A 22552-nucleotide genomic window follows, 5' to 3' on the forward strand; every position below is an offset into this window, starting at 1 on the left:
TGAATTATCATCAGCTCACTTACGAGTCACAGTATCTGCTATTTTAATTTGTCCAGTTTTGTTTAAACCGTTAAGCTGGCTGTGATAGCTCTATGTATATATGTGTGTACATACATATATACGTATTTAAAAGCTGAACTTGGCTGAGCTGAAGCAGACTCCCAAGGGCCACTGCCACGGTGAGAGTGCTGTGCGTGTGTGTGGTGTGTGTGTGCCTGCGCATGTGGAAGGGAGGGAGCGAGCGAGGGAGAGACAAAAACTCCATCAACCCGGACAATGCCACCTCTCGTTTAATGCTTCCCAACTGTTATTCTTTCCCCTCATTAACATAGCACCAAGTAATCTGTCTTCCCCCCTCCCCTCCCCCTCCAACCCCCCTACTCTTGGAAGATATGGAAGAGAAAGATAAAGCGGCTGCCTGCGGGCGCTGATGCTCGCAGCTCTCATGTCTCTGCCGCCAGAGCCGGGGCCACTCCGCAGCCGCCGCTCGCAGAGATCCGCTCGCCGTGGGATGGGATGCAACTTCTGGTGATTGGATCACAGGTAGGAAAGCTTCGCTTTCTAATTGACGTTTCCTCTCTCTCTCTTTTTTTTTTTCTCCCCCTTCCTTTTTCTTGTTCTTTCACTCTTTATTTTAGTCTCCTTTTCCCCCACCCTTTTCTTTCTCGCCTTCCACCCTCCTCCCCTTCCACACCGCACCTACAGTTTCATATGCTGCTGTCATAGGAAAGCTCCCGACAAGAAAATAATGTCCAAGAAAAGAGCTTACGTTTTGCCTCCTGATAGAAGGAGCAGAGCAAAACAAGGGGAAACTTTTGCTGAAAGGGTCCATCGTGATGACCAGTGCGGGCTAGGAGCGAAGGGAGAGAAGGCAAAGCCCCAGCAGAGCTTTCCTCTGCTGAGTTACCGCTGTGATACTCATCCCGGAACCGAGGCTAAATGGTAGAGCCAGGAAGGAGAGATGCGGTAACCTGATTTAGGGAAATCTTTACATTTACCGAGCACTCCTCAAGTTGTTTGTTTTTGTTTGTTTGTTTGTCTGTTTTTAATAATGTAAATGCTGCGTTCCGACACAGGGACTTCTCCCGAGCTACTCTTCCCATATCTCACTGTGACATGTTTGCTAGTGTTTCTGCAAAATGTCCTCGGGAGCTGGGAGCGGAGCCTGCCCTAGGAGTGGGGAGGGCAGAAACGGAGCTGGGGCATCCCTGCCCTTGCAGGGGGCAATAGGAGGAGGAGGATTCTTACGTATCAGTGCGGTTCCTCGCCCTCAGCACCCCTCCTGGGGACCGTGCACCTGTTTCGGGTCAGCGCCCATCTCCGTGGCCTCAGGTCTCTGGGAGGGGGAGTGCGGACGTGGAGTGCCGCCAGAGGAGGAGAAGGAGGGGGGGTTTTCCTGGTTCCGACCTCGCTTCTATGGGTCAGTGTCCCTGGGGTCCGGTCATCGGTGGGACCGGGGAAGGCAGTGAGGATGCACCAAGGTCGGACTCAGCGCTATCCGCTACCACGACCCGACCGATCTCCTGGGAAGGCTAAGTCGGTCCCGGCTGCTCCTCCGGGTTCCCTCTGCTCCGTGCTGCCGCCACGGGGTGCCTGCTCTCGGGAGGAGCCAGCCTCGAGAGGGTGCTGCTCAGGCAGAAGAAATAAAAATGCCACCCGGACTGCCCGGGAAATGTGGTCTCGGTCGTCGTCATCCCCCTACCCCTCGAAGTCCAGGCATTTCTGGGGCTCTGGAGGGCCAAAGTGCTTCCCTGGGCTGCTGCCCTGCCCCACTGATGAGTTTCTCCCAAGCGCTCCTTCACTTTCCGTGGGGACGCTATCCCGCAGAGCCGCCAGAGGTATAGGTCCTTTCCAGGCATCTCGGGGTGATCCTTCCACTCCTTCGGTGGAGAATCCACAGGGGACTCTTCCCACACTCCAGAAAAGCTCTTTTTTTTTGTCCATCTTTTCTTCACGTGCTTAAAGTTCCTTTAGGCGATCTCTTTCTTCTTCAGCTGGAACAGGAGGATGGGGAGGGGGGTACTTCTTGCTGAAAATTCAGCTGGAGAAGTACGTCTCCCAAGTTATGTGTTAATCAGTGTGTTTGCACATTGTTATTTTGCATTAGAGAAAAGGGTGAGGGAAATAAAAAAGAGGGGCCGACCTTTGCTTGTTAGAAAATTTTAGCAGGTTTTTTTTTTAAGAGATTGTCAATGAGGAAGGTTAACAGGGGAGATTAGGAGTAGGCATTCTGTCTGCTTTTATGGTATTACATTGCCTGCAATCTCAGCTCTGTCTAAATACATGCCAGCCTCAATTACATAGTTTATGACACCAGCCATTTTCAATGACTCGTATATAAACCATGTTACGCTGCACAGAGTCTGCTCTCTCTCATTCAGGCTCTTTTTGATTATAACTTTAGCTGAGCTTCTCTTTTGCTAGACTTCTGGATTGCAAAAGCAGCTCTGTTTGCTTTTGCATCTGGAGAGTGAGAAGGCGTAACATAGGTTTGCCAACTTGTCAAGCCTGAATCCTGCTGAGCTGCCTTCTTTGTGCCAGCTTGAAGTGTTCAGTGATTTCTGCATTGTAGTCTATGAGGGAAAAGGTTTTAGTACATAGGAAGGTGGGCTTGTCCCTTTTCAGTTGTTTTGGAAGGACAGTGAAATAGTAAAAAGAAAAGGTCACAATCTTCTCATCCAAAACCAAGCTCTTAGGAAATAACACAGAGCCACTTACAACTCTGAACTTGGCCAGAGCTTGGGGAGATGTGGACCATCCATGGTCAGGAGTGTCCTGAGGAGATGGAAGGGGTGGCATTTTGCTGTTCCATGACTGCCTCAGAAGGAGGCCAAGTTGCAGAAGGGGAAAACCAGTCATTGCTGAGTAACTGCATCTATGAATGAAAGCTTGGTTTGTTTGTTTTTGCCTGTGCACAACTGTCATTTAGTTTTTTTCCACCTCTGGGCTGAGTCTGTGTGTTTCATGGCCCTCAGTTGCTTGGATCTTCCATCAATCAGGTCTCTAATTCAATAGTCTTGTGGGGTGATCTACTGTTAGATCCCCCCACTGCTGTCAGTATAATCACAGATAATTACTCTGCCCCATTTTGCTTCTATAACCCACTAACCTATTCACTCAGGCTTCCTCTGCTCCAGTAATATCATGACCTACATGCAAAAGAGTTATGTTCTGGTCCTGTTTCCATAGCAGTGCAACATGGGAAATGCACACAAACCAGCGATAACGAAGCAGATTCCCTTCCTCTGAAATCAAAATCTCTTTGAAAGTTGAGCGCAGTTTAAAGGAAAGTAGGAATCCACGGCAAGTTGAATTTCCAGTTCAACGCGCAGATTTCTGCGCCCTCTAGTGCCAGAGGCAGGCAAAGGAGAGCATCCCCGGGCACAGGGGATGTGAAGCATGGTAAAAAAATAACAGAGGGCAGAGAAAAGGGAATGATACAAAACAAGGGCATTTCACGCGGTATCTATTTTCAGCCTTCTATCCCATCTTCTAAATCCAAAGCTGCAAAAAAATAAAAATTAAAAAATAAAATAAAAAAAAAAAAAAGGCAGAATGGGGTTCAGCTGACCCTGGTTCTATCAAGCACGAAGGTTTCACGAAGAGGATTAAATTATAAAGCATTTGATAGGAAGAAATTAGGGCCAGAACCATTGATTCACGTATTTTGGACTATTCTGAGTTTGATCTTCACAGCTTGCAGCAACTTCCAGTTAATGGTTGGAAATTTGAACATGTGGAAAAGGATTAATCACATGCAAAAGTGCTGCCCTGAACTTGTATGGACTCTGGATAGGTGGATGAGTGAGTAACAATAATCAGTCTAAAAAAGCTGAAGGGACTTAAATCCAGCTCGTATGAAAGACAGGGATAACTTGTTCACAAATGCTTATAGCCTTAAAAATGCTTACACTGGATGGTAGCATTTCAAGCCCTGTTAAATCTGAGGCTGGATTCCCTTCTCTAGGAGCCAAGCTGCACAGAGGAACAAGCACAGAGAACTACAAAAAAAGCTGTCACTAAATGAAACAATTAGCACCTTCCACCTCTGTCTTCACCAGTTTCTATATTTTGACAGTGTTCAGTTTTGTCAGGATCTCCACAGCATTTCCTGAGTTCAACCTGCCCAAGATAAGCTGGGAATTTTCTGTTCACCTGTCCTTGTCCCACTAGCTGAATGCCAATCTCTTATGCCTAGTAGGTTACATTCCCATTCTGAACTAAACAGAATGAGGATTGCTTATTCACTTATCTCACTGAATTTCTACATCTCACTAAACAAACATGCAGAATTAAAAGATGAGGGCATCCTTGAAATTGCATTAAAAGACTGCATCCTTCTCCCATGGCCCCAGAGCTTGTTTCCACTTAAATGCTTTTAGGCTGTGGAGCTGCTGATTATTTTAACTTTAAAGCTATATCATTACCTGTATCTAACACTGTCAATTCCCTGTGCAGAAAGATATGTATCAGCAGATGTTTCAAAGAGACATGTCTCATATAACACAATTTTAAGTCCCAAGAGGATGGGACAGAGTGAAGTGAGTTTTATCTCATTTCTATCAAGCCCTTCCTAAAGAATGCTTGTCATTGAAACTTAAATACACAGTGGGACTTCAGTAGTCCATGTGCTTCTTATATTCATTTTTAAGAAAATGGCAATAACGGAATGAAATGTACCATCACTTTGGGCCAGCTAGTTAGCTAAGAGCCTTCTGCCTGTTTTCCTTTTACAAGTAGCTCCATGGATTCTGGGCATTTCAGCATCTTGCTTAACTCCACTATTGACTGCTTGGGCTAGATTCTGATCACATTTATACTCTTGGAAATCAAAGGTGACTGACTTAGCTTTAATTACTTTTGTTTTATTTTAGTGCAATGGAGCTCAGGATTTAACTCTCATGGACACATAGTAAGTGTTGTAATTAGAATATGCCTATGTTTTGACAGCTGTTCATGGAATGGCTCTGAGTCATCAGACTCTGCTGAAAGGGAAATGAAATTAGATAATGGACATTGGGAATTGGATGGAACGAACACCTCTGAAAATCTTGACAATATAGATCTCTAACATAAGCCATAACACAGAGAGGTGAACATTTATGTAAACCAGTATCTTCCAAGGTTTTCCTCACCCTCTTAGAAATCACTGAATAAACTGTGGCCAGGTATGGGACTTTTCTCTTTGTTAATTTGTTTTGAGAGAGAGATCCCTTCAAAGTTATTGCAAAAATTAGTGTTGGAAACCAAGGAGATAAATGTAGTCATGTAAGATAATTATCTTGCTAATTTCTGGGTTGGGATTCTTAGGTAGTTTGAACTTATAAATCTCTTTTGTTGAGATCTGCAAACTATGAAGATCAGACCCTTCATTTTAAGAATCCATTCCAGGCTGGAATTAAAAAATACACAGCACAATTTGTCCATAAGAAACAAGTTTCTGTTGCAGTCAGCAGTTGCATTTTCATTGTTACCTGAGAAATTTTCTCTTAGCATAGCAGTACTAAGTAGACTGAAGTCTATTTTTTGCTAATCTATCTCCTATTTAGTCAGTTAGAAACTAGAGAGGTCATATATTGAAAATGATTCACAATTTTGTTCATGAATGATGTCCACAAGCTCATTCCACTGATTTCTGAGGTCATTTTGTACAAGTGGGTAACCAATGATTTATTCATGAAAATACTCATACATCTCGAAAGTTTCATGAACAATAGCATGAATAATTAATGGCAGTTGTGTTATTTGCTATCACTACTCATTTTTGTTCTGTTCAAAAAGGCAGCAGTCATTCAGTTAAGGAGCATTAGAACATAATCATTGTTGGATCGGGTAGTTGTTTTGTCTTGTCCAGTCTCTATCAATGTCCTTTACCACATGTTTCAGACGAAGGTGTGGAAAATCCCATCTTAGATAAATTTGTTGTCCTTAAGTTAGATGCTTTCTTAATACCTACCGATTTGTGGTTCCTTGCTGCTCTGAAACCCCTTCCCAGTGAAAACTGATACACACATTCCCCATCAAATGGAAATCTAGACAGTTCTAGACAAACTGCGGATATTCTTGCCAGACAGATACATAGCTAATGCAGTTTTGAGTCTTAGTAAGCTTGCTACTTCAGTGATAGCATGCAGGAGTGAGTTCAGTAGGTTAATTACACACTTTCTTGGGAAAATCACACTCCAAATAAATTTGATCTATTTTAATTAGTTGTCATTCAGTGTTATCATTACCTCTCTGTAATACAATGTGAAAATGCCAATAGGAGAACTCAGTTCATTGCCGTTAGTTTTCTCAACCAGGAACCTTCTAGCTCTTTACTTCACTCATTTAGAAAATTCCAAGCTTCCCAGTCACTTTGCATGGCCTAAAACTACCAGTGCTTTCATCTATTTTTGTGATGGATTAGGTAACATGGGCACTATATTCCAGAAAAGAACCATACACTCATATAGTTTTCATACTGGCATTTTTTATTCCATTTGTATATATATATTTTTTTTACTTTTTGACTTTTTTGACTACTGTCATGATTAAAGAGATTTTGTTAGTGAGTTGTTTGCAGTTACATCAAGATCCTTCCTTACGCAATCAGAAAGTTTCTTATTGTTTTACTCTATCCATGTTTGTTCTGAATAAGCTAACACTTCCATTTGCTATCAGAATGTGCAAGCTCACCCAGCATAATTGGTATACTCTGAAATGCTTCAGTCCTTACTTTTTCTAACATCAGCAATTTCAGTAAAAATGATATATTGGGTATAAAGTCATGGACAGCCCAGCTTCTGTAATCTTTTGGAGTGTAAAATTACAATTTGTACGTAGTCTCCGTTTTCTCTCCGAGATTCCAGTTCCTAAGTTATAATAATATACTACTAATTTTACAATGACTTAATTTTTTCTAAGGAAATTTCTCAAGTAACTTAAGAAGATACATATTCACATATATGTATCTATTGTGTTTGTTTCTTGGTCTGTTCACTTGATGTTTCAAATAATATATAGGAGATACAATATTTCATTGAAAATAAACTGGTATTTTCACCTCCCGTAGGTAATTCCAGTTTTCATTAGCTTTAGTAAATCTATCTGGAATTGAAATAAGACTTTTCATTATATAATACCCATGATCTCTTGTCCTAAAGATAGGTACATTAATTGTTACACTTCAGTCCTTCTGTAGCATATCTTACTTCAGCGACAGCTTGCGTATTTTTGCTATCAGTTCATCCACTCCATTTTCAAATGCCTTCCAAACCTTTACATATATAACCATGAGAACCTTGTGGCATGCTACTGTTTAGTTTATCAGTTTGTTCCCTTTTCAACATTTCACATCCTGACAGCTCACGTCCATTCTTGTCTTGAAAAAAAAATAGGTCCAGTGTGCACATTTGTATTGCATTGTTCATGTGGAAGCTTATCCCAACAGATCATTTAGAAATTCTGTCATGTTCTTTTGACCATTATTTTTTCTCATTACCTCCTGAATGTCCAATAGATCCCCACTGGCTCTCTCCCAAACTCAGTGAATTTAAGATCCTTCAGAAATGTCCTGCAGTGTTCCCCCTCCACCAACTCCTGTCAATTCATCCTTAGACCTCTTCACTTACAGATGATATTTTATTCATTTTTCATTACAATTTTTCTCTCTCTTTTAGCTGAGGACTCCGCCAGAACTGAAGTAAAGCTTTTTGCTTGGCTCAAACAACATCTTGGATCTAAACATTTCACAAAAACATTTTTTCCCCTCTCTTGTCTTTCAGTTTGCTTTCTACATGACTTCCTTTAATCAGAAACTGGTTATTAATATCTGCTGATCTGAATCTATAGATTTTACTTTTCCTTGCTCATCTTCCGTCTTTTTCTTTTCTTTCTATTTTGTTTATTAAGCCATTCACTATTATCAGTTTTAATGTCACTCTTAATCTATTAATTAGTTCGTTACTATTTGGTGGCCTGACTGTATGTCTATATTATATATATATATAATCAATATATATATATAGTCAATATTATATATATATATATATATATATATATATATATATATATATATATATATATAGTCAATATAATATTGACTGTATGTCAATGGTTTATGGGGCTGATTCATCCTGGTTCTGTGACTAATAGGGTGGGGAACCCATGGGCCCACCCCCTGGGAAAGCGGAAGGGGGAAATAGGGAAAGGAGAAAAATATTGGCCTAAAAACAAAATAGTGGGAACAATCTGAGGAAGAAAGCTAATTTACTAAATAAGATATCGGAATGCAAGATAGCACAATATAATACAATATAATTGCAATTGGAGCTAATAAATCAAATAAAGTGAGGAAGAGAGAGTCCAAAATTGAAGGCCTTAATATAAAGCTGAAGCCGAGATGGCTGGGGAGCATACGCTGCAGACAAGCAGCAAAAAAAAGCAGTCCTGGGTCTTGCGTGCAATTTTATCTTTCCCTCTGAGTGGTAAACAGGAAAGTCCTCTGGAGTATGTAGCTCTTCTTCTCTTATAAGAATCAGGTACCCAAAAATTCAGCACTCCACAGAACTGGAGCATTAACTCTTTAACTTGATCTTGGTTTGGAGTAAGCATATGGACAATGTGATCCTCACCAAGCTTTGAAATTGTTCAGTATGAATGATAGAGATGATACCTGTCCATAAATTCAAGGCTGACAACAATTAATTCAAATGCCTCAGCAGAGACTTAGGACAGTTTTTGTTTGTAGGTAAGGACGTTTGGAGCAAAAAAAGCAGAGTTTAAACACTCCACCAACTTTGAGTTGGAGGTAAACTCTACCCTGCAAGGGCTGATAATAAGTGTCATAATAAAATCAAAATTTCAATAAAAAAACTTAGTTTTTAACAGTCATATGTTTTGTAAATAGACTCTGTATAGGACCTGGCTTATGTAACATATGAACTTTTGCCTGGTTACAACAACCAAAGACCTCTTCCTAGAACCCCAGATTAATGCAGCACATGCGTACTACAAAATTTCAATATGTATAGCAATCCTAGGGATAGGAAAGTACTTCATAGAAACAGTATGAATATTCATTCATATGTTAAAATGCACAAAATCTGCATGCTTTCAATTGCATGTTTACTTGCTGGGAGGGAGTGATTTCCTATGTACCCAGCACTGCATTAAAGTAATGTCAGCTTTCTAACCTGTCGTTCAAGTAGGAGAGTTTTATTTCCAAATTTCAGTGGCAAGGGAATACTAGATTTTAGGAGAGGAGAACTAGCAGTGAGATGTCTTCCCTGCTATTTGCTTTTCCATGCTGAGACTAAACGGAAAAGTGGTCTCTTGATCTGTTGCTGGAATCTTTCACCCACACTAATTTCACTTTTCTAACAGCAAATTCTCAGCTGATGAAAGCTGTCAGAACATGAGTGACGTGAAGAGAGACCATCACCAAACAAAGTGCTATATTTAACTTGGCAATGCCACAACTCTTCATACTTGACCTTGAGCTCTATCAGTGAAGATATGAACGGGGCACACTGGTTCTAAAGTTTCTTCCTTTAGCCAAACATAAAAAGGCTCTTAAATATAAAGAAAAGCAGAGAATAAGAATGGTAACACTAGTTACCCTTCTGCTTTTGACATTTATGATAGCCAGTGCACTTAGCTGTCACTAGAAGGAGAGAACATATGAAGGGCTCACTGCTAAATTCTCATTAAAAATGTCTGTTTGATGTCTGCAAGCCATTTTCACAATCTTATCCACTGGGAGTAAATGTAGAGATCTTCACTGAAAGATTTTGACATCAGAAACAGTTCCCTGCAAGGAATATCTCAGTGTTATTATTCATTTTGCAATGCAATTCAGTGAAGTGAAAAAATAAAAATTCCTCATATTATACACACACATACAAACTTAGAAGCAGGAAAGCAAAATGAACAAAGATGAAGAAAACCATTTGGCCTTTTTGACTGAAGAAAGCTTTTAACTTTCTATCATTCTTTATCATGGAGACTATATATTACTTTCTTTGGAGCAGAAGGAAATGCAAAATATCTGTCTTCTTCTGAATATCAAACTTGACAATAAATAGTCCACATTATTTTCTTTATAAACTCTTCTACAATTATAGTGGGGAGTGTGAATGATGCATAACAAAAGAGAGGAGGAACAATTTATTTGTTGCATCTTTTGGGCAATAGTGATGATGCTGAATTCTTAGCTTCACTGCAGATTACTGATGTGGCCATGGACAAAACCAGCAACCTCCTGTGCCTGAGATTCTCAGATGGGAATTGTATGAAATAACATCTGCATTCTTCCACGTTTTGTCTGCCCTTCTTCAGATTTGTTTAGTTTGGTAGCAGTTATGTAACAGCATACATTGATGAACTTTCCCAAATCTGAGCATCCATAGAAACAGTGTAATGATATCACCTCTTTCAAACAGTTGGTTTCTTCTCATCACTTATAAAAATCATAAGCTTATAACACAGATCTAATATTTCTCTTCTGTGGATAACAAGATCCTTTTCACTCACACCTGGGGGTTCTTGCTGTTATAGTTCCATGAACCTGAGTGTTCATAGAACATTTCTCTGCAGCCTCCATCTGGAGGGAGTACATAAAATATTCTGCCTATGATACTGTCTCAGGGGTACAGAGGAACTTGGTAAGATACACAGGAAGGCGGTAAACATGATTAGAATTACTAGACTTAAAGAGATGTTCAATAGACTAGGACTTGTCGTCCTTGAAATAACGTGACTGATGAGGAACAAATATAGGTCTAACCATTTGTGAAATAAATGGAGAAGATGGATAAAAGTCTACTTAAGCTCTTTCACAATACAAGACCGAAAGTTCTCAGGTGGATCTTAACAGCTGTGAGTTTAAAAAGCAGCGTGGTTGAGCTGTAGTATTCTTTGTCCTATATTATTTTACAGATTTCAAAAAACTAAATGAGTAAATAAATGATAAAACTGAACAGAATCCTAAAATACACCCATCTACATTTTCAACAGCTTTGTGATGAAAATAAACCCACAGGATCACCAACTGTTTCAACACTGTAACAGCATGCTGTAGTGGTTCCACTGTGCACCTTTTCCTTTCTCCAGCTCTTTTCTGCTGGCTACTTTTGAGAGAGGACAGTGAGAAAGATGGCTAGTGACAGCTGCTCTTGCATTCAAAGAATCACTTGAAGTTTTCAGGGTAGATGTCTCCATCAGACAATTCTCCAACTGTTTTACTTGTGCTGCTCACTAGAAATGTATTGCCTTTCTTGGCTAGGCCCTTATCAAAACAAACACAAGACACATTAAAGATTAGTATAATTAACCCCTGGATCCCTAGAAATACCTCTTACAAATTAATTCAAAGACTTTTTTTATTTGTCCATTGTAACAATTGGAGAATTTTAATGTGCATGTGGTTACCAGGCAGTTCTGAATGCTAGCTACAGAATGTGCTTTCCTACCATGCTGTCTGTAACTCTGATACAACAGACTGTGATCAATTTCTTGCAGACTCAATTCTTGAAGCTTGATGTCTTTGTGTTCCCTTTACACACATTGCCTTTATAGGGAAACAGTGGGTTAGCAAAGGCAAAATGTATTACAGCTCTGTTAATCTCTCTTCTCAATCACTTTTCTGTTTCCAGTAAGTAATCTGGAACCAACAGCTTTCACACACCAAAAATTGTAAAGGAAGTGATAAGCACAGAGACTTTTCCATCCTCTCAAACATAATAGGAGAACGTCTCCTTCAGCAGTTGAATGTATATAGTTTTTTACTTCATTAGAGAAGAGGTAATACCTCTCAAATGCCAAAAGAGAAATTATTTCTTCCTGTTAATTTTCACTTAAAAGATCCAAAATAAGCCTTCTCAAAACCCTGCATCATTTCGTGTGCTGTATCAACATTTTTTAATGAGTGAGTCCACAAAAAAACCCACAAAGATCACAGAACAGAAAATTAGGGCTACAATGAAGGAGGTACTTCTGAAGATGAACTCTCCTTTATTACTATCTTTTATATCTAAAAATAATGGGTCAGGGCTTCATTGCAAAACATTTTAGGTTAGAGTTTTGTAACTATGGTCATGGTCCTGTGGGAATGAAAACATTGCTCTTTCACCAATATGGGATTGCTCCATACTGCCGCTAAGTGCCAATTTAAAGGCATGAAATTAAAGGTGAGCTGAACAGCTTTGAAATGGGAAGAGAAGCCAAGATTTCTCTTTATTAAGAAACCCACACAACAGCAGGGTTATGATTAGATTTCCAAGCTCATAATAGCTTAGGCCCCCACATTTGTCATTGAACAACCATAAAAAATATTTCTGTGTGCTTTACTAGCTTAAAAATCTAGCTGTTACTGTGTGAGTTTGGCTATAGCTTTAGAAACCCAAGTTTAGGTACAATATTTTTAACTTTAAGCCAAAATCTTTAACAAGCAAAACAAAATAAATCTCTTAAGAAAAGCGTGGGCTTGGTTCCATTCTGGAACTGAATTTATTTCCTTGCTGCCCACAGGACTATAAAATACTGTAGCTCTGCTAGGGCTACGCTTCAGAGCTGTTTTATATACATAGAGATGACTGAAAAACACTGAAGGCAAAGAACAACCATGCCCACACCACACAAATTAGCAATGCATTTTGTTCTGGAGGAAGTTTTTGTAAGTTTTAGAAACTTGTGGGCAACTTTTTAGGTCTGGACAAATATTTCATTGTCATTCTTCAAATCATTTCACAAAAATAAAATAATAAAAAATAAAGATAAAGGAAAGAAGCCAGGCCTGGGAATATACATCCTTCTTTTTCCAGGCCTAGATGGAGAAAACACTGTTTCCAGTAATTTAAAACTATTTAAAACTCCTCTCTAAGAGTTATCTGTTTCCATAATCTATCACCCGATCTGATATTTTTACTTTTCCTGACCCATTTCAGTTTGATGATTTCCTCAACATGCTTGTTGATAAGTTTATAAATCAAATCAATTATGTAAACCAATATACAATACAGGTAGGCACATGATAAATTCCTTCACAGTACAACTAGTTTGCACAAGCAATGTTGAGATAGTTTTTTTTTTTTGGTTTTTTTTTTTCAGATTTATTTTTGGAGTCCATTGATGATGGCCTTCCTTATCTCAAATATGAAAATTGGGAAGAGAAATAAATGGGGGAAAAATGAAAGAAAGGAGACAAAAGGGAAAAAGGAAAGGAGAACTTGCCTTCCTATGGTGGCCAAGTTTCTCTGCAGTTTAGCAAACTATATCAGCTGAAGATGTAGAGATTCTGTGCTAAAGTTGATAGGAAAACAGATTCCTACAGCATAACAGCAAAAGAGAAATGCATTTCCTGAATTTTCTGCTATGTTTTTGATGCTTTGTTAAGTTTGACATGAGGGAGTACTAAAAATTCCTGGTTGCATATCACTTAAGGTAGATAAGAACAACCACAAAAACTTCTTCATCCTTTTCCTTCGAGAGAAAATTTGGCTGTCGTAGGGATTGCTTACTAACCCTATGACAATGTTAACACAGGAAAGAAAACAGAGGAAAATGCAGAAGTAATCTCCTGGTTTTGCTATTATTGTTGTTGGCTTGTTTTTGTTAAAGAATTATGTTTATTTCACAAAAAGAGCTCATTGTCAGTGTTCAGTGTATTGCATCTTACTGCTTCAGAATCCAAGAAAAAAATAAAAGCACAACATCCCGGAAGGAAGAAATTTTTGTATCTGAGCACACAGACAGAAAACAGATAATAATTAACTGAAGGGGAATCATTTTTCTTATTTTGAAGGTCCACTGGGACTTCTGTGGTAGGAATTGCACCAGTTTATTCATTTTTTGTTGCACTTGCAAGCATCTCATCCTTTCAATCTACTGCTCTCTTCTATGAAGCTAGTTCCTGCAGTGCAGCATTAAGAAATAATTATTATCCTTTACTATGTAATGATTAGTTACTGCACAGGCCACATAGAAGACTTCTGCAGTCGTCATGCCAACTCTTTTCTGCATCCTAGTTTAACCCATTCTACTCTGCTGCAGTGATTAGGCATGTGTAGGGCAGACATTCAGAGTGTGCACATTCCACTCTGCACTGCATTGTGGATACTAAAAGAGTACATAGCTTCATCTCGTTCATACAGGCAAAAGCAATTTAAAGACTGTTATCTTTTGCTCAACACAAACTTCCCTGCCATGATCTGAGAGGATTAATTTGCATCCTGAGTGCAGACCTCCTGTTGCTCTGCAGTGGACCCCTCTGGGTGCTTAAAGTACAGCCTCAGGAGTCTAATTCAGTCCTTGTCAGTTGGCAACAACTTCCTCTGATAGCATGACCTAGCAAGCTGAGTCTTGATGAGTGTTTAGGAGAGAGACACAAAAGGAGGGAGAAGAGAGGTATTAAGACAGCTTCTCATCAGGAACCCATCTGAACTCAGTTGCTCCAGTATGATCTGATCATATAATCATAGCATCCTTAGAGCTGGAAGGGACTTTTAAAGGTGACCTAGTCCAACTCCCCTACAATTTACCACAGACAGATCAGGTTGCTCATGGTCTGATCCAGCCTCACTTTGAAAGTCTCCAGGTACAGTTCATCAACCATATCTCTGGGCAACCTGTTTTAGCACTTCACCATCATCACTATAAAAGATTTTTTCCTTATAACTAACCTAAATCTCCTCTGTTTAAGCTTGAAGCCATTTCTTCCTGTTCAGTCACAACACACCCTGCTGTAGAGTCTGTCCCCTTCTTTCTTGTAGCTCCTCTTCAGATACAGAAAGGCCACTATCAGGTCACCTCTCAGCCTTCTTTTCTCCAGACTGAATGCCCCAGTTCTTTCAGCCTATCCTTGCAGGGAAGGTGTTCCGTCCCTTGGGACATTTTTGAGGCCATCCTCTGGATGCACTCTAACAGGTTTATGTCTCTCCTGTACTGCAGACTTCACATCTAGACACAGTACTCCACGTGAAGCCTCACCAGCGCAGAGTAGAGGTGCAGTATCACTTCCCTCACAGTGCTGGCCACTCTTTTTTTGATGCAGCCCAGGATATAGTCGACTTTCTGGGCTGCAAGGGCAAGTTGCTGGTTCATGTCCAGCTTGCCATCCACCAGTACCCCCACCAATACCCCCAGGTGTTTTTCAGCAGGGCTGTGCTCAATTTTTTCATCCTCCATCTTGTACTGGAAGTGGATGTTGCCTCGATCCAGAAGCAAGATCTTGCACTTGGATTTGTTGAACCTTGTGAGGTTTACCCGGGTCCACTGCCCAAGGTTTCCTTCCAGTGCTGTTGTTAACATGCTCCCAGCCTGTCTACCAGTCCCTTGTTGGGTAGAGCTGTTTAGCTAGACAGTGGGAACTGCACTGATTTTCCTTTATAGTGGAGGAGAAAGGAAGAATTGCTGAGAGCTTGCACTCCAAGGTGAATTGCACAGTGAGGAAAACCAAAGCTTGCATTTACTTAAATGAGCACATTCTAAGAAAATTTACATGATAACATAGTTGTTCGCATTCCTATAGAAAATGATGTACATGCAATCCCAGTTTTAGTTTCAGTCCTGAAGTCCTACATGATGGTGGGTGCAAGCTCAGCTCTTGAATATCTGACTTCTTGTATAATACTACTATGATTTAACCCCAGGGACCTCACAGTCACTTGCTCACTCTCTTCAGGTGGACAGGGAAAAGAATTATGTAAAAGTGGGAGAGCACTCGGGTTGATATAGTTTATTTGCTAAATAAAAAGCTCTGCATGCAAGCAAATCATAATGGATTCATTTGCTGCTTTCCATTGTCAGCCAGATATTCATTAACTTTCAGGAAAGCCAGGTCACTCCAAACACCCTCCTTTCCTCCTTCTTTATACAAGTTTGGTGTTTTTTTGCTTGTCACTGTGTAAGCACTGCCCTGAAATATTTCATTTATTTATATGTTATCACCCGTATTTTCATCAAAAATCCAAAGCATCAATCACCACAGCATCATACAAGCCTTTATAAGAAACATTAACTTTATCTCAGACAAAACCATGACAAACAACTACAACTATATATATATATATTGTACTTATTTTTGCAATTGCTACCTACAGCCATATAAGGAAAAAATAAAAAAGTCCCTAAGAAGTCTCACATTCTCAAAGCTAGAGAAGATCATGTCATTCAATTGATCTCACTATTATTTATATATGGTTCATTATGGTATCTGACACACAGTGAGGAATGAAGGGTTTAATTGGAGAAATAATCTGAAAATCAAATCATTATTTTCAAAGCATTTCTTCAAGAATATATTTTGTCGATATTACTGCACCTTTGCATTTTTATTTTAAAAAATCTAATAATTCTGTCTTTAACTGAAGAGACCAATACTTTTTTTTTTCTTTTTCTTTTCCTTTTTATTTTTTATTTTTTTCTGAAAACAAGTAACCTGATTTGAGACAGTGAGAGCAGGGTAGGGAGAAGAGAGAAGAAAGTGTCTATCTTAAGATTTCTTTCTTTTATTAAAATTTTCATCTCCATTCGGAATTAACCTGAAAACAGAATATTCTTCAGGTTTCTTTCTTTCTTACTGCTCCCTCTTTATTCACCTTTTCCTTTTAGCATGAACTTCTCATTATTCTTTGAAAAGATACAACCCAGACAAATGGTGTAATCTGTTGTTTAGATCTTTGAGTCAATGGTTTATGAGATCACCTGAAAATCCAAGTCACACTCAGAGGTAATGTTTTGCTTCATTCCAACCATTCCAAGGACTGCACCATGCACCTCTTCACACCCTGCCCGGCCCAGCTGCACCAGGCATGGCCATGGAAATGCTGGCGATGCTGTGGGATGGGTGCTGAGATCTGCTGCCAGCAGTCTAATAGCACAATCCAACTAAGTCCTCACTCAGTGGTCCAAGTCTTGCAGATACGATTGACTGGAGTCCAGGCACTACTCCACTGAACTTTGCCAGTGTCCAAATTTATACAGCAAAGGTTACTGAGATCACGGTCATCTCTCACTGACGTCACAACCCTTTTTTCAGTGACTTTACAGTCCATGATTTCACATATTTGGGCACCAGCCTGAGCTTCCATCACCCTCCATCATTCAGTGGCTTTTCTTTGTAAAGGTGATAATTTGCAAAAATAAAAACGTTTACTATCTCCACAATAATCTATCTTCTGTGAACTGTTTACACTTTCTGAAACTTAGCAAGACACTTTTTTGCCTTCATGTTTGGATGCACTAAGAATCGGAGACAACCTCTATGTCAGGCTTGCTTTTTATACCAAGTGCTGACAATAGATTGTTGTGAGCACAGCACAAGCTTTCCTGCACAACCTTACTGTAGGTGACCTGCTTTGGACTAGATGATCTCCAGAGGCCCTTTCCAACCATTACATATCTGTGATTCTTTGGATCTGCGTTGAAAAAAAATTGTTTGCAAGCAACTAGGTTCAGGTTTGTTATGATGGAATATAATGTCAAAATAAATATTTTTTATGGGAACATAATTGGTAGTCTCCTATGTGTGAAAATAGCAGTAAATGATCCATAACCTGAAAGATGGAGGAATTTTTTTTAAGTTCAAAACAGTTCTGTGAAGACAAGCTTTTCTGAGAACAGTTATTCCCTCAGACCTGAGTGATAACTGGTCACTGCTCCCATCAAATAGGTCATGGTATCTTCCATTTTCAGATCACTGAAACAAAGAAAAAAGTATAAAACAATGCTAAACAATCTGTTAATTGTCAATAATTAGTCAAATGCATATTTTTTTCTCTGTGTTTTGAATTGTCTATCTGCAAGTGTGCTAAACATAGCTGTCTGATTGTATGGGAAATGTTGAATCATGGCCTGAACCACTGATTGATCACCTGAGGTGAGCACTAAGTCAGCTGGAGGAGCACAGGTGAAGATAACTCACCTGTGTGAGCAGAAGAGGTGAAGTCTGGCTCCACCACTGCTAGACCCCATTTACGGGCTGACCACCACAGGAGGAATTTCCTTCTGGAGGTTGCTCCTTTGGAGTTTCCTGCCATGAGCCTAGGACGTGGGTGAGCATTTTCCTTTGTTTTGATTGTCTCTTTCCATCATGGCCATCATGGTAATCTTTCTAACTATACCCGCCATAAACTATCTTGGCTACAGTACTATTTGGCGTTATTCAATCTGTTAATTGTATATTGATTTTCAGATTGAATGCACATGTCAAGGTCAAGAGATTCTGTTAAGTATTTTCTGCTCAGTATTAAGAATTTAGTGTTTTTTGTATGTGTGTACTTAATTCATATGACCTATCTTCCCACCTTTAATTTAATGATTTGGTATTTATAAACAAAAGTTAAAGGTGCTCTAGATGGTGGGGCAGGCAGAAAAGCTTGCTGGAAACTGGTCCCTTTTGCGCTAGAAAAGGCAGAAGTGTGGCATAGTAGAGAGAACAGATATTAGATCAGAGATATCAGAATGGACAAAGGAAAAAAACAGTAATATGCTCTTCAGCAGAGACTGTATTTATTGTCCCTTTTCCTAAATCAGATAATTATTACAAACCTTTGATGTTTCACTCCATATCAGTGTTGCCTTGATGATGACTTAGAATAGGATCATTGGTTCAATTATCTCTGTATGTAGTATTGGCGTGTTACAAAAGTTAAGGCTAGAGAAACTGTTATTTCACATAATGCACTTCTCTTTTTAAAGAATTAATCAATTAAGGCAGGTGCAGGTCTGGGTCATGTCTGTTTCTTGAGCAATGGTGGACAGTACTAGAAACAACTATTAAAGGTGTTTTCATTGTTTACACTGGGACTGCTATCACACTGGATAGAAGTTGTTCTGCGCTGATAGTGGGTTCAACCTTCTCCAGAAGTCCAGCCCTAAATACAATTATAAGGCAATATATCTGATCCCCAAACAGGCCTTGCTTCCCTAGGATGTTAGTTTTTGTCTCATGACTCCCTTCATGTAAGCACCTGTTTACTCCATCGCTCTCTTGAAAGCTTTGGACCTGCAGTGTGAACGAAAGGGACTACAGTCTCATGGAATTTCTGATGTTTTAGTATACTATTTATTTACGTGCACTTCTGCCTCCTCAGCTCGTTGTGGGCCAGATGCTACTGTTCTTTTATTCATATTGAATAGCACATACTATTGAAGAAATGTCAGAAACATTTGCCAAATCAATTGCTATGTCCTGTGAGTGTGGGTCGCCAGTTCTGATACAAAACACCAACAGAACAAAGCAGAATCCAGTCTGAGCAAAAAAGCTGATAAATTTTCTGTGATAAGTTCATAAGTTCATAAGTTCATAAGGTTGGAAAGGACCTATAAGATCATCTAGTCCAACCATCCTCCTATCACTATCTCTACCCAACTACTAAATTAAGTCCTTTAGCACCTCATCTAAACGCTTCTTGAACAGCGCTAGGGATGGTGCCTCAACCACCTCCCTAGGCAGGCCATTCCAGTGCCTGACCACTCTTTCAGAAAAGAAATGCTTCCTGAGGTCTAATCTAAATCTTCCCTGGCGCAACTTGTGGCCATTCCCTCTTGTCCTGTCATTACTTATCAGGGAGAAGAGGCCTACCCCCTCCTCACCACAACCCCCCTTCAGGAAGTGGTAGAGTGCAATAAGGTCTCCTCTGAGCCTCCTCTTCTCCAGACTAAACAATCCCAGCTCCCTCAGCCGCTCCTCATAAGACTTGTGCTCCAGGCCCCCCTGATCTATCCTAGCTACATTTTATAACACTTCCCTCAAAGATAACATTTATTCATGTATGCTGAAAATTCAGGGCAGTAGATTTGAAAATGTGTACAGGGAATATCTTACTCAGTTATGCTCCTGTTGTCAGATGAAGTTTTTTGGCAGTTACTGAACTAAACTGTTATGCTTTTTAAAGAAGCATTGATCAGCCATGTGGAAATAAGTATCACCTCCACGTATGCTGATTGTTACACACACTGTGATTAAAATTGCTGCTGGTATCAGTATCTATATGCCTGGCTTATGCAAATTACCATGTCAGGGTTCAAAGAGGTATTCTTCCACTTAAGACAATACAGCTGATTAATGGACAAATCTCATGATTTTCCTTTGAAGTAAGAAATATAAATACCTTATGTCAGCATGTATAAACACTACACTCATTGGTAAGGGCTTCAATGGTCTCTGTCTTCATGAAGATATGTGTTTTAAAAAAATCTTAGACTTATAATCAAATGACCAAAAGGAGCATGGAATACACACGGGCTGCTACTGACCTGTAAACTGACAGAAGAATGCCTCAGCTGTCACAGTTAGGAGAATTACAATACATCATTTGTAAAGTCTATTCTTAATTTGGTACACTGCAAAGTAGATATTACAAAAACTTATTTCTATGTATGAGAGAACATAAGAAAGCACCATACTCTCCAAATTGGACCATAATGTTGATGAAGATTTAATAATTAATAATGTTTATTATTAGTAATAATAGCAGCAATTCATTAGTAACAGTAGTAGTTCATGTCAGTCAGGACTGAAAGAGAAGTGTTGTGTAGAATTGCAGAGCTGCACAGGCTAAACTGTTACCTATCAGAATTGTTTAATCTCTGATATTATTCTTGTAACTCACCCTCATGTCAGTGCTGTTACTCTCTGCCTCAAATCCTTAGCTAACGCGATGCACAATAGCCAAAGCAGCATAAATCAAAGCCTTGAATGAGGAAAATTAGAATAGATTGGAAGTGTCAGCTCCTCAAGAGGGAAAAGAAAGAAACATGACTGTGGGACATCCAGAAGAGTGATTGTAGCTTCATTATGAGGGCCATTGTGTCATCAGAACAGGTTATTGCCTGTCACAGACTGATTTTATTTTCCAGATCTTGAGTGATGCAGAGCTTGATCTGAAATAAATACCACCTATCCATTTTATAAGTCTATTCACTGTACTTGCATTTAACATTTACAGATCTTCACATTTTTTGAATAAAATATAATTTTATAGTTGTGATATCTTTACTGTAAATCAGCAAATTGAAGGTTGAGGGCTGCGCAGGAGCTCTTAGTGACCCATGTGGAGGTGGGAACAAACTCAAGTACTTCAAAAAGGAGGATGATCTCTGGTGGGGTCTTCCACACAGTGAGTTCTCAGAGTAAACTGTTTCTTTATTCTGTCAGATTTTGACATAACAAATTATATGAGTTGTCCAAACATTGTAGTTATGAATGTTTAAAAACTATCTTTCAACTGACATAGCAGTTAAAAAAAGCAGTGTTTTCCCAGCAGTTTCCTAATATTCTTATTACTTTTTCATAACTGAAAGATTTCAGCAGCATACTGTTGTGAGTTTCATATTTCAAGAGTGCAGTAAAAAAATACCTGGAGCAAAAATTTTTTAATAAAAAAAAATGATGCTGGCTGTTTGGATGCCTACTCTTTATTCCTTATTTTGTAAGAGAACAGATCTCCATACTGCCTTTTGGGGGTTAAACAAGGAAAAGATATTTTTCATCTTAATACTTACATATAAAACAATGTTTGATCATTGTATTAGTAGGCGTTGTAATTATTAGACCTGCTGCCTGAACAACTAGCACAGTATCTTTGTATGTGTTAGTAAGAAGCTGCTTTTGCTGATAACTGTAACAACATTTGCAGTATAGCTCACGAATTAGTGTCAAAGCTTATTCTTCCTATGCTCTGAAAAGAATAAAATGCTTCTGATTATACTTCTCAAGTCGCTGCAGCCTTTAAAGCAGCTTCAACATCCTTAGCTTGAAATACAGCGGCTGTTTTTCTCCTGCTGGCAGTTTTCACCGTCTCACAAAGGTTCCATGAGTGTCAGTAGGAGACCTGCAGGAGTTTGCTGAAGCACTTTAAGTGAGGACTGCAAAACTGGACAGCTTACTCCAAAATGGTACTTATTTTTATTAACAGTCACTACCTCCAAATGGCAAGGGGATGACCCAATGCACATCTGTGGAGGAAGGCTGCAAATGACACTTCAAAGAAACTCACAGAAAGTGCCTAATCTTACTGTGCATTCATAAACATGAGAAAATCAACTAGTATTTAGTAATAGTTCACTGTAAAGATTGGTAATGAACAGACAAGCTAGATTAGTTACATATTGCTGTGATGGCACTACAGTAAAGAGAGCTCTGCTGGCTTGCACTGATGCTGAAGTTTTTTCCTCTGGCCTATTAGCCACAATATTTTTACTCCTTAGCTAGTCTTGGAAGGCAATTTTTTGATTAAATATTAAAAAAAAAGGTTGTGTGAGACAATAACAATCTAATTTTGATGCTTTAAGGCAGCAATACAGTGTTAATTCAGGACAATATGGCATTGACAGGGTAGTTGCTCTGAATGGATCTGTCTAACTCAGAGCTTATGGCAACAATCAATGGCAGCCAAAAAAAATCATCAGTCTTCTAGTACATAATGTATGAGACGTGTTCTCTCTCTCTCTCAATGGAAATAAAAAGTAAAATACAAGCTTATCATTGTTGAGTCTCCAGCTTAATTGTTTTATCACTTTAGTTCATTTTTATCCCTGTTTTACCTCCCTGATTCATTTTGAAGACTCT

General features: G+C 39.3%; 1 protein-coding gene across 1 annotated transcript in view; it reads left to right on the forward strand.

The window, feature by feature from the left end:
• The first annotated feature begins 222 nt into the window (after positions 1 to 222).
• Positions 223 to 22552, forward strand: part of CHRM2 (cholinergic receptor muscarinic 2) — a 96952-nt gene continuing 74622 nt past the window's right edge. Inside the window, exon 1 of the mRNA XM_065742705.1 lies at positions 223 to 543. The gene's annotated coding sequence lies outside the window, so the exon portion shown is untranslated. The remainder of the gene's footprint in view (positions 544 to 22552) is intronic.

Source organism: Cyrtonyx montezumae, unplaced genomic scaffold (assembly GCF_038088225.1).
Source record: "Cyrtonyx montezumae isolate F1298 unplaced genomic scaffold, pur_monq_1.0 scaffold_3, whole genome shotgun sequence".
NCBI lineage: Eukaryota > Metazoa > Chordata > Aves > Galliformes > Odontophoridae > Cyrtonyx > Cyrtonyx montezumae.